Source organism: Pan paniscus, chromosome 11 (assembly GCF_029289425.2).
Source record: "Pan paniscus chromosome 11, NHGRI_mPanPan1-v2.0_pri, whole genome shotgun sequence".
In the NCBI taxonomy this organism is placed as follows: domain Eukaryota; kingdom Metazoa; phylum Chordata; class Mammalia; order Primates; family Hominidae; genus Pan; species Pan paniscus.
The window spans coordinates 53,739,214-53,752,732 of NC_073260.2; the positions used below are offsets into that span (position 1 = coordinate 53,739,214).

The window sequence follows — 13,519 nt, forward strand, 5'->3', positions numbered from 1 at the left end:
TTTGTTCCTACCAAAGTCTAGATTATACAAAAATATTTTAGAATGTTAACGATATATTGTTAGTAAAATTCTTCTATTGAATAGTTTATGATAATTTGTCAACATGAAATGTTAGGCAGACATTGAATACCAACTAGAGCTATTCATATTCTCTTAACGGGATTTCCATTGAGTTATTGATGAAAGATAAAGTGATATAAAGAAAATGTGTATACACCGAGTGCAAAATATTTTATACCCTTTATGTGGCCATGAATATTAAATCACAGTTATGGGAGGAAATTGCCAAATACATATATTAGGCTGTTAAAAACTGTTTTTCTGAGCTCTGGAAACTGATGGATAGGCATAGCAGAAGAGAGCAGAAGCAAGCCAAGAAATCAAGGAAAGGATACAGCTATATAACAAGAAATAAAATAAAAGTACGTAACGTAATTCCCTTAGAAAATGAAGTAGGGTGACTGAGAAGATGTGGAGAACCTTTATACCAATTTCCTTTTTCTAATCAGATTTGATTATAAAACATCGACATAAAATCAATATATGTGTATTATATTCATTTCAATTTTAATTTCAAGACCTAATTTTGCTGTCTTAAAGATCATGGATAACTCCATCTTATCTCAGTGTTCAATCTGTAATTCATTAAAACAGTTTTCAAAAGAATTTTCAAAATACTTTATTATGATTACAACCATACTTAGTCTTCAATTAGGACATACTATGTGATAAATACTATGGTGAAGTACTTCTCAATAATCCATATTCTTAAACACAACAAGTTCTAGGATCAAACTGCTTAAATTTATATATTTGCTCAATCATTTGCAACATAAATATTTTACAGATGAAGAAACTAAAACACTTTTTTTTTCTCCGAAACTGTTTCAGGGCTAACTAACTTACTCATGAGCTTGGTAAAAATAAAAATTATTAGATACCTTGTGGATCCGTTGCATATATTTCAAATTTAAGTTTTTGAAGCACTTTTTGAAAAGACTTCTTTATGTGACATTTGTTCATTAAAAACACAGTGATTCTTTTTTGAAATACGATCCAATTGTAAAATATCCTGTGTCTAGAAATGAATTTATTTTCCTAACAAAAATGAATTAAATTAATTAATTAAATTCTCAGAACCATTATTTAAACCAAGTGTGTTGATCCTACAACCAGTGAAAATAATCCGTACAATGCTAAAAATGTGTGTGCTATTATCCATCTATTTCCTAGTTCATTAAAGCCAAGTTATCATAATCTGGACTTTTTACCAAAGATTTTCAGGGATGTCAAAGGTTTTTACTCCTAAATTTAATATGCTGAAATATTACTTTATGTTCTATTTATTTTTATTCATTTAAAATAACATTTTTCTCTATGTTGCGATTGCAAAAATTAACTTATTTACATATATACATGATGTCATGATATACTCTAGGCACAATTTTGGATATTTCCTTTTCCCAATCTGTTTAACTTACACAGGTAATCAATATATGTAATCACCAAGCAAAAGACCTTCATTGGTTTCTATTTTGTTATTTTTTCCTCTGGAAAAGAGTTTAAGATAGTTTTAACATGAAGAATAGCAACCATATTTTTTGCATACTGTTATTTCTTCAAAGACGCTTAATCTATATAAACAAATTTTTTAAAACCTGGTATCAGTTAGGTAAAATCTCTGAGATTTAAAATATTTACTAAGCTACCAAATGTTAAGCAACACGGGATTTTGAGAGATTGGCCAATGGCAAGGATTGTAAGGGAACAAAAACTTGGAAACAATGCTGTTTGTCGACATCTTGAATAATTTGCTGTGCCTCTATTTTATGTCACAGTATTTCCACTTCCAGGCCTATACAAATAAATAAAATCAGTGTTATACACAGAATAGGTACACACACACACACAAGCGTTCAGATATAAAGATTTCAACTGTAGCATCATTTGTAATAAACAATATTGGAAACAATGTTGGTATATATTGCTAAGAAAATGTGTTGAGATCAATTTAGTATAATTATATAATGAGATATATGATTATTTCATTTCTTTATGGAATGAGTGTAATGGGAAAATCCAGTGGAAAGTTTACATTAAAGCTAAGAAAGTTAAATCTTTTAAGACCTTTCATGTGTATGGGTCTTTCTCGGGGTCATATGAGTTTTGCAAAATTTGCTATGTAAGATGCTTAATTAAAAATAAGAAAAGCCACACCTGTTTTGACTCCCATTTGCCTTTAGTCATTTATCTCCCTGTCAGGTAGTGCAGGTCCAGCCTACAGCACTTTTAGTATTCAGCTAAGGGGAAGTTGAATAGAGACATATTTAATTTCAGTTCATTGAGGTTAATGTGCTTGATTTAAAGCCACTTCCATGTAAAATGAAGTTGTTTCTGGCAGTTCAGAGACTTTCTATTGCTCACTCCATAGATTCATCCAGTGTCGTAGCACAGAGGTGCAGAGGCAGGAATGTTGTGAGACACATGTCATGCAGTACTTGGTACCAGAGGCTGCAGAGAAGGAAAGAAACAGCTGCCCTTAACCTAGCTCTCCTTTCCACTAATTCTTACCGTGGTGGTGATGTGGTGAGAACCAGATGTCCTACATGTAAGGGGATCTGCTGTAGGCAAAAAACTCTGGAAAAAAGAACCTGAGCGTTTTTGTGGAAGAGTGACCTAGTTGCTCTGACCCCCTTCTGAGTGTGTCTCCATAGTCACAAAACGGAAAAAAATCTGAGTTCTTACTCTAACCATTTGGATAAAAATAAATCTCTCTAGGGGAAAGATAACACTAGAGTCTCCAGCTTTGTAACTTCTGGGATGCATCTACTGGGTCTCATCTTCTCTTGAAATGTAAATATATATCCCTAGTGAGGTAAATCCCTCAGGATGGCCCCTAACCATGTTCTTTCTGTGAATTAATTTCCAGAGCTAGTTCTTAGCGTAGAGCAGAAGTCTGAGTAAAATTTGTTGAGAAAGTTCTTACTATGCATAAATAACTTTATTTACAGCCTAACACTATCCATTAAAATCAGTAAGAGAAAGACAAACTAATCCAAAGTGACCCTGCAATCGGGGCTCTAAAACAATGCAGGTTGACTGTAATTGTTAAAATGAATTTGGAAAGTATTTGACCTTATCTGTTAAAATTAAGTATATGCATACCCTGTGACCAATAATTCTGCTACTATCATCCAACAGGAACACATATTCAGCAAATGTACAAAATTTTTTATTAAAGAATTATTCACAACAGCTTAAATTGGAAGTTTTGCAGTTATCCATCAAGAGTAAAATAAACACATCATAGCATATATATATACATACATGGAGTATTATCAAGCAAGAAGGATAAATGGTATACCCAAGAGAGCTTTGATGACTCTCCTAAATACATTTCTGAGTAACAGAAGCCATCCAGAAAAGAATATATATTAATTCTATTATAAAAGTTCAAAAATAGGTTAAAAAAGTCTATGTTATTAGCAATCAGAATAATAATTACTTGCAGATGGAGCAGATGGTAATTTAAGGGAATTTTATTGTGAAATATGTACAATCACTTTGTTAAAATTAATTAACTATATACTATTTGTGTATTTCCATAAAAATGTTTAATAAACTATCTCATCATTGTTATTTACATTTCTTAAATAGCATTTAGGCATGGGTGAAAAGGTTTAACTTGACTGGCCTGAATTGCTCAAATACTATACATTCCAAAGAGGGGTCCCTCTGCAGGACTAGACCTTAGACTAGGAGTTCATCTCTGAGCCCTTGGAGTATTTTGCTTGATAAAAGTGTTCTTGTTTTCCTGAAGTCTTGGGCCATACTCTCCCAGTTCGACCAGAAAAGGTTATGTTATCAACGTGACTTAGGTGAACATCTGTTTTTACTCTGGGTGTAGGAAGAAAGTTGTGCTTAAATGTCATGGAGCTGAGGTCAATCATATGGGCATTACATGACTATGCGACTGATCCCAGTAAACACCTTCGACAACTAGGCTCCAGCGAGTGTTCCTGGTTGGCAATGCTTTGTACTTTACATATTGTTGCTGGGATAATTAAACATGTCCCCATGCAACTGCTCTGGGAGGGGACACCTGAGAGCTTGGACTTGGTTTCTCCTGGAGTTCACTTCAGTTGTCTTTTCTCTTAGCTGACTTCTATCTGTACTGTTTTTACTGTAATATACTGTAACAATGAGTACTACAGCTTCTGATTCCCTTAGAGACTTCCAATAAATTACCAGGTCTCAAGTGGTCTTGGGAACCCCTGGCATATTACTGAACTTAAAGTTTTCAGAATATCTGTATTTGGTATATTCCATGGCAAGCACTACATCCATCACACTTTTTCATTTATTGACATAACTCCAAATATTTCCACATATCTAAAATTCAGGAAAGTAACCCTATCCTTACCTCTGAGGATAAAGCTTGTTAAGCATAGGTAAACCATGATAATTTAAATTCACCTGTTTGTGACTGACTTTTTAAAATGTTTTTAGTCAAGAAAATGTGAGGGTAGGTCTGCCAAGAGCTACTGAAAAGAGTTACATTTTCTAAAAAAAAAAAAAAAAATCCTCGTCTTTTCTCTTTGAGAATAATTTGTGGTGTTTCTGAAATCATTGTCTGCCCATAAAGAGAGATTACTTAAACAAAAAGTCTGTATAAAATATGACTACAGAGAAGGATGAGAAAAAAATCATATTCTTGATTAATTTGTTGATCTATTAAATTAATAGTCTTGGAAGTAGATCCCTCTTTGGACTTCCAGTTAGAGACAGGGCCTTACTCTACGGCCCAGGCTGGAGTGTAGTAGTGCCACCATAGCTCATTGTGTAGCTCACCGCAACCTCAAACTCCTGGACTCAAGCAAACCTCCTGCCTCAGCCTCCCAAGTGGCTGGAATACAGACAGGTGCCACCATGACCACACCTGGCTATGTTTTTTTCAGTTGTAGAGCTGAGGTCTCCCTATGTTTCTCAGGCTGGTTTTGAACTCCTGGCCTCCAGTGAGCCTCCCACCTCAGCCTCCCAAAATGCTGGGATTCCAGGCATAAGCCACCAGACCTGGCCTATTTATAGTTTAAATTTTCTCATCGTCTAAATAAAAGATCTAAAACTAATTGTCTAAGTTGGTGGAGCAGTCAGAACACACACATTTATTGATTAAATTCATTGTCTTATATGGATGTGTTTCATGGTGCCCAAAACAATTACAATAGTAACATCAAAGGTCACTGGTTACAGATTATCATATCAAATATAATTATAATGAAAAAGTTTGAAATATTGTGAGATTTACCTAGATATGGCACAGAGATACAAATGAACACATGCTATTAAAAAGTAGTGCCAATAAAGTTGCTTGATGCAGGGTGGTCATAAACCTTCAATTTGTGTAAAACACATTATCTGTGAAGCCAAGTGAAGCAAAGCACAATCAATTGAAGTATGTCTATATTCCACTGCCTTTGTAGAGTGTATATAGTTGTATTACATAACATACATAATATATATACAAATATATATATTATATATACAAATATATATAATATATATATTTGGGTATATGTAATATATATTATATATATTTGTATATATATTATACATACATATTATATACATATATTGTATACATATATATTATACATATATATATATATATTTGATATGGACTGTGTCTTGTTTCCCCAAAATTAATATATTGAATCCTTAACTCTCAATGTGTTAGCATTTGGAGGTGGGACCTTCGGAAGTAATCAGGTTTAGATGAGCCCATAAGGATGGGGTCTTCATGATGGGATTAGTGCTCTTACAGGAAGAGACCAGAGAGCTAACGCTTTCTATTCGCTATGTACGTACATAGGAAAAAGGCAGCCCTTTGAAAGCCCAGAAGATGACCCTCCTCAGACTTGCCAGGTTCAAGAACTATAAGAAATAAATGTCTATTGTTCAGACCAGCGCCTCTCTTATTTTTATATAGCAGCCTGAGCTTACTAAAACAATTATTAAGAAAAAATAGCAAAGCAAACAAACAAAAGCAACTATGTTTAAAACTCCTGGAAAAACAATTTATCTTCTGTGCAGCTGTTTTTTTAAGATTTTCCTTTAATGTATTTCCTCTCATTTTTCTTGCGTCTTATTTGGAGTCTGTAGTAGCATAGTTCTTAATTTGCTTATCAAGTAATTTACATCATATTAAACATGAATTTCAACCAGCAAAGAATATTATTAAAACTTCTGGACTAATGTTATTCACTTGTATTCTTTCCTACTACCCGGAAATGCTTTTGCTGGCAATGATTTCTCCTTTGATGTTGTGAAGTTTCGGGCCATTGTTAGAGAAACAGGTCCACTTGCCGATTAGCAGGCAGTAGGCTTTGTGACCTAAGTTCAGTAACAGAAGATCATTACTTTCTCTGGCAATTTGATACAACATGCTTCATATATTCCAAAATTCATCAATTTTCTGCTCTGTTGATGTCCTCCTTTATTATGTTAAAGAGTTGCCACAGTATAGTTTATTCATAATGCTATTTTCAGTTGAATTACTAGAGCTCCACTTTAGCATTTTAAAATCATATTATCGCATGTTTATTTCCAAATTAACAGGGCAATAAAAATCCTCTCTTAAAAATCAGGGATATCAGTATTCATCTCTTTTTATGTAAAAATATTAAAAAATTAGAAGTGAAATATCACAGAAGATATTTTAAATATGAAGACAAATAATGAAATAAGGAGAATTTTAAAAGCCAAATATTTTGGATCAGAGTAAGAAGTTAGTGGTAAAAGATAAAGGTTATCCAACAACCTTTTGCAAATGAAGCCAAAAAAGTAGGTTTGTGAAACAGTGAATAACTAAAATTACAACTCTTTTATATTTCATTAAAAAACATGCCCTTTTTCAAAATGTCAGATCGGTTTAATCACACCATAAAATTATTTACCCAAAGTTAAGGAAAAATAGCATACTGTCATATAAGTAGAAAATTTAAATACACAATTGATATTTAATGTCCTCTAAGCAATGTAAAGATTGCTTTTAAGGCATCTAACAGAGTTGTATTTATTATTAGGGATCAAAAAGTGTGTAAATTAGCACAATATATTTTATATAAAATGAATCTGATTGTGTTTTCTCTTATAAGAGTATACAATTATAATTCTGAATTTTGAATTTATTCTTAAACAAATAAAAACAACTGCTATATCTGAATTCTTGTTTTATGTCACTCTTGTGCATATTTTTTACTATCTATATTTTAGGCATTTTATAGGTTAAGTATGCGCAGTTGGTGCTTACTCAATATAGCCTAGCAATGCTCCCTGTTTCTTTTTTTTAACCTTTAATTTCAGGGGTACATGTGCAGGTTTGTTATATAAATACATTTGCATCATGGGGGTTTGTTTTACAGATTAATTCCTTACCCAGGCATTAAGCCTATGATTCATTAGTTATTTTTCCAGATGGTCTCCCTCCCCCGACCTTCTGCCCTCTTGTAGGCCCCGGTGTCTGTTGTTCCCTTCTTTGTGTGCATGTGTTCTCATCATTTAGCTTGCACTTACAAGTGAGAGAATGTCGCATTTGTTTTTTCGTTCCTACATTCATTTGCTAAGGATAATGGCCTTCAATTCCATCCATATTCCTTCAGAACACATGATCTCATTCCTTTTTATGGCTACATCTTATTCCCTGGTGTATATGTTCAACATTTTATTTATCCAGTCTTTACTATTGATGGCCATTTAGGTCTATTCCATGTCTTTGTTAATGTGAATAGTGCTGCAGTGAACATATGTGTGCGTGTGTCTTTATAATAGAACAATGTATATTCCTTTGGATATACACCCAGTAATGGGATTGCTGGGTCTAATGGTAGTTCTGTTTTTAGGTCTTTGAGGAATCACCACACAGTTTTCCACAATGGCTGAATTAATTTACATTCCCTTTAACAGTGTATAGTGTTCCTTTTTCTCTGCAACCTTACCAGCACCTGCTATTTTTTGACTTTTTAATAATAGCCATTCTGACTGGTGTGCTTACTGGTTCTTAATCTCACCCACATCTTAGAATAATGTGGAACATTTCAAACTACCCACACCTCTTTCTAAAAACTGAAGTTCTGTTTTAATTGGACTTTAGTAGAGCCAAGAAATGAGTATTACTTAAAATCTTGCCATGTGATTCTACTAGGAAGCCAAGGTTCAGAGCCATGGATTACATTTTTAATATAAATACACATTATTAGTTGAAGCAGTTTTAAGTTAGGATAGCTGTAACGTTGATTGAAAGGGGAATACTTAAAACAGAACCCTGCCTTGGGTCGTCAAGACTTAAAAAATTCTTCTGTTTTTATTCTATTAAATATAATCATGCATTCATTTACTTTAGCATTTATAATTCTAAAACACATTGCAAATTTCACAAAACTACCATTTTCTAAATGTCAACACTCTAAATACACCATTTATTTTTCAAAGTAGTATATTCACTTCAAATTCCATTGCTGTGTCAAGAGTTAGTTGAACTTAAAATATAATTAATAGTTACTCAGCAAAAATAGAAAGATGTTAGCTGACTGTGTCAAAAGAAATATTTTAACACTGATTTCATTTTTACTAAATGACTGAATTTTTCTTTATATTTTATGCTTAAGCTTCTCTGCTTTCTTTCTATTTTTTGTGGTTTAAATAAAGAACCATGATTATCTGTATAACTGATTGCTCAAAGTAATTAATCATTTTTCTTATGAAATTACCAGGGTAAATTAAGAATCATAATTACAGAGTTTTCTCTTGTCTAGAGGAAACATACTGAGAAACTGTGTTAGGAAATTATTATTTCAAAACCCAGTCTAAGTTCTTAGCCACTGGACTTTAAAAAATACATATTACATATACTTTTTCTAACATGATTGAGAATATAGTTTGTTTCAGATTTCCACATTTCTTAAATGAAAACAATAAAGAATTCAAAAGGCAAAAGGTAATGTAAAAAAAAAAAGGTATTCCATCTCACGTAAATGAGAATCCTACACTCTCACTGAATTTTACTAGAGGGGAACTTATTGTCACATCAGATTGTTTGTTCAAGATACTATTTCTGATGTATTTTATTAAAGAATTCAAAAGGCAAAGGTATTGTAAAAAATTTATTTGATCACATGTAAATGAAAATTCTACCTTCTTATTGAATTTTACTAATTAGAGGGATAATTATTCTCGCATCGGGTTATTTGCACAAGATACTATTTCTGATCTATTTTATTAAAAGTCACCATTTATCATTGGTTTTCATCTCATGTTATATATGCAAATGAAACTCCTTTGAGTATGCAACGGTTATTTACTGCAGTGAATATTGTATAATCATATTTATCAAAATGTTCTTCTTTGAAATATTTTTCTAGTGCTTATTAGCAAACAGTTTTTATATTTGAGAAAGTGAGACGTGGACTTTAGAATCAGATTTAGGCCATATGGTAAGCCAGTTGCCTGAAAAATCTTCATAACAAATGCTAATATTGATGAATTTTGGAGATGTCATTATATATGTATACCTAAAACTACAGGAAAACAAAGAAAATTACCAATGCCAGAAACACAGGCAACACTTAAAACCAGCAAGACCAGTTGCTCTGACTTTTCTGGATGGCAAGAGAGATGGACCCAGCAATTTATAAATTTGGATTTTCTTAATGCTCATCAGCGAAGGGGTGATGCATAGCTGGACCTAGATTGAAAGAGTAAAGAAAAATACTTATTAACCAACCCAGTATAATTAAGAAGTTTGTCTGTAAATACTAGAACGATTGGTAGAAAAAACAAATACATATTCTCCCCTGAGAATCTGTAACATCAGGATTATCCATCATGTGTTGTTTGACTTCAAACTTTTAAATTGTACAGCCTTGAACCATGAACCATCAAATTAACAAATTAACATATAGATTATTTTCTGGCCATTGATACACTGGAAGTTTGGTGGAAGAGATGCAAAATCATTCCAGAGCAAAAGCTGAAAATTTTTTTCTGCAAAGGGCAAGATAATAAACATCTTAGGCATTATTGACCATTTTAAAGAGCAGCTTATAGTCACCAAAAGGAATATCAACAAACTAGAAAGTGAAGATGAAGAATTATCCAGAATGCAGAATATGAACCAAAAGATAGAACATAAGATAAGCTGAAAGACATGGAGGATTGAATAAAACTATCCAAGGAATATCTAAAAGAAATTCTGAAAAGAGAATAGTAGGAATAAAAATCATGGGATTATAATAGTTTGCTTCTACTTCTGGGATGAATGTAGTAGTTGTATAAGACACATACTCTTATTAAAATGACAAGAAAAAGCTGGATAAATTATAAAAGCCATATATTTTTTAAAGCATGAGGGAACTGTAGAAACAATGATGAATAGATGAACTAAGAGTACAGACATACCTGAGTGTTCGAAATGGGCCAAAGAGCATGATGCATTCATAGCGTCTACTAGTCAATTCTGGCACAAATTAGGAAGTAGAAGACATGTTCAATGGAGGCAAAACAGTAATATATATATAAACATGTGGGTAAGTCTAAAGAAGCATTTGCTATATTGAATCAAACAAATACAATAAAGTAAAACAAATACTAGAGAACATTGTTAAGCTGAGTTAAGTTTGGCTCAAAGTGCCCATTGCACTTGCCTAATTAAGTTTGGCCCAAAGCGGCATCCATACATAGTGACTGTACTCTAACTTAATGTGTAAATAAGTAGTAAGCTAATGTAGATATATGGACTTGTAACCAAGCAACTGAGACTCAACCAATCATAGGAGCCAAACCCTTAGTCAATCCTAGGCTGAATGCTGCCAAATTATGCCCAAATAAGGCAAATATTGAACTGCACCAATCAGGGAAACTCTGAATATAATTTTATATGTTCTGGTTATAAATACATCTCACCACTCTGGATGTGGAGTCACTCTGAACAATCTTTGTTCTGGGATGGTGCCTACTTCTCAAACCTTTTTCTTGGTCAAATAAACTTAGTGAAATTTAACATGTCTTAGTTGCATTTTTTTAAACAACATTCAAAGACCTACAAAATAGGACAGGGAACTTGTATTTAGACTATACTGTCTAAATGCAACGTATTTATGCTAGTTATTTGTGTGTTATAGAGAATATAGTGATATTGATATACCTTAAGTCATTTATGTACATCGGGAAGAGGAAAAAAAAGTTACCCAATTCAATGGAAGTCAAACGAAGAAGCAGAACAGAGCTACCAGAAAAACATGATAAGAGTTAAAGAAGATGGGAGCTCAAAGAGGAAAACTGTCACTGAATTTGGGGAACTTTTCCTTGCAAGCCAAGTTAACTTTTATTCAGATAGAATTCTCAGATGAAAAAGACAGAAATTATAGTCTATGGCTGACAAAATATAGAGAGCCTGCCCAGAGACTTTTGCTATTCTAAGCTAGAATCATAAGGTTAATACACTCCAATGAAGGAGAAAACAAGAACCAGCTCTTGAGCATACTTGAAGTCTGGGACCAAATCTGAGTTGTTCAGATACTGATATTTTCACCCTGATTTAAGATGATCTGATATGGGTAATGCTTGCATAAGCAAAACTTCTGGAGGAACCTATCTCCATAGTAGACAACAAGGTAATCTTAAACTATCCTGACACTAATTGGGTGTATAAACTTGGCCAAGTCATTTTTCCCTTTGAGTCTCAGTTTCCTCAACTGTAACGTGAATATGAAAGTAACTAACTTGTAGGTCTGTATTAAAAATAAAGTCAATTATTTTGGTAAATCATTTGTATGCAATATAGCATACATGAGAGAGAGAGAGAGAGTTTGTGTGCATGTGTTTAGAGAGAGATGGAGAGAGAGACACACATACACAGAGAAGAATCAGTATATTGTTAAGGATAATAACATCCAGAAACAAATCGACAGACAAGAAAAACAATTTAAATAATAGAATTATCAGACAGAAGTTAAAGAACAAAACATAGGCTTAAAGATGCACACGGGAAAATACAAATATGATCATGGTAGATTTAGAAAGGAAATACCTGCTAGAAGTAACAGAGAACTACTAGAAAATTAACGAAGTGCAGTAGGAAGAAAGAAAATAAATTATTGAAGAAAAGTTTCAAGATACAAAGGATAGAGTTAAACGTTAATATATGTCTAAACTTTACCAGGAAAAGAGAGACAAAGGCAATGACTAAGGAAATAATAGAGAATGTTTTTAGTACTGATTGAAGACAGATATAAGCAGATTTAAGAAGGTCAACAAATTCTGAGTGGAGTAAGAAAAGTACAATGAAGAAAACAAAAGACAAAGCCAAAATTCTGTAAAGCAGCCTGAAAATAAGGCTTATTACCATTAAATAACAACATTTCAGTCTATAGAAACTTACATCCTAGGAGAGGGAATACTTTAAATAAAAAAGTAATGGATGAAAAGAGAAAAATTCCATCAAGTGGGATAACTGTTATCCATAAAGAAGTAGCAGGTGAGATGGGGAGTAAAAAAACAAACATGTATAAATCCTCTTATTTTATATATTATAGCTCAATTTTATTCCCATCTTTGATAATCCAAAAATTATACACTGATCAATATATCTGTTCTAAATGTTAAGATTCCAACAGGTAGATCATGTCTCTCAAAATGTGTTGCACATTGCCTCAACTGGAGGTTCATGATGCGTATTAAAATAAGAAAGGCTTAGAGAATTCTTACAGCAAGGAAAACAATGTAAGTTTATTTAATTTAGTGTTTTAGCTATATATTTAATAATTATTTTAGGTAGGCAGTTGTTTAAAGACAATAGAAATTACTTGGAATTTAAAGCAGGCAAAAATGAATGCGTTGGAAAAGGACAACGCAGCTCTTAGAATTGAAAAAAACAGTAGGTGAACCAGCCTCAGGCAGGAATCAGAGAGCAAGTCAGAACCAATATCAGAAAAAGGAAGTTCTGCTTTTCATGTGGCTATTGTCCTGTCAGTCATGACCGCTGGCCACTGCCAGCAAAGTATGCACAGGCATTTTCTGGAAGGCTGCTGGGCTCTGCTTTAGCTTGTCACTTCCCACTTTACCATTGGATTCAAAAAATCTATCCATCTGACAGGAATAATTTCAGACTCTCTGCCTACTTCTTACCTTGCGAGGTTAAAAATGCAAGGAATGAGTGGCTATTCTTGGGTCTCTGGTTTACATTTTAGCCTCCAGTTGGTGGGAAGAGAAAAATCTACTCACAAACAGCTTCAAAACGGAAAGGTCCTTCCTATATTGGCATTCCTACATAAAAGTAAGTACGGGGGGGCTTGACAAATGGACATTTGTCTTCAAAGAACACATATTCTCCTTTAGACAAAGTTTGCACTTATATAGCACAATTAACCTACTTCTTATCAATCAATAAAACGAAGAGACAATTACAGAACAGGATAAGGTGTTTGCAAACTATGTATTCAACAAGGTTTGATATCCAGAATAT

At 33.1% G+C, this 13,519-nt stretch overlaps 1 protein-coding gene across 4 annotated transcripts in view; it reads right to left on the reverse strand.

Annotated features, from left to right (window-relative positions):
• LOC117981721 (uncharacterized) overlaps nt 1-13,519 on the reverse strand; it is a 215,765-nt gene that overhangs the window by 160,882 nt on the left and 41,364 nt on the right. The window contains exons 2-3 of one of the 4 annotated variants that reach the window (XM_034967626.3): nt 9,600-9,742; nt 3,211-6,393 (exon numbers count right to left, since the gene is read on the reverse strand). The exons of the other annotated variants lie outside the window; for them this stretch is intronic. The gene's annotated coding sequence lies outside the window, so the exon portion shown is untranslated. Of the gene's footprint in view, nt 1-3,210; nt 6,394-9,599; nt 9,743-13,519 lie in introns of those variants that run through there. 4 annotated transcript variants of the gene reach the window in all.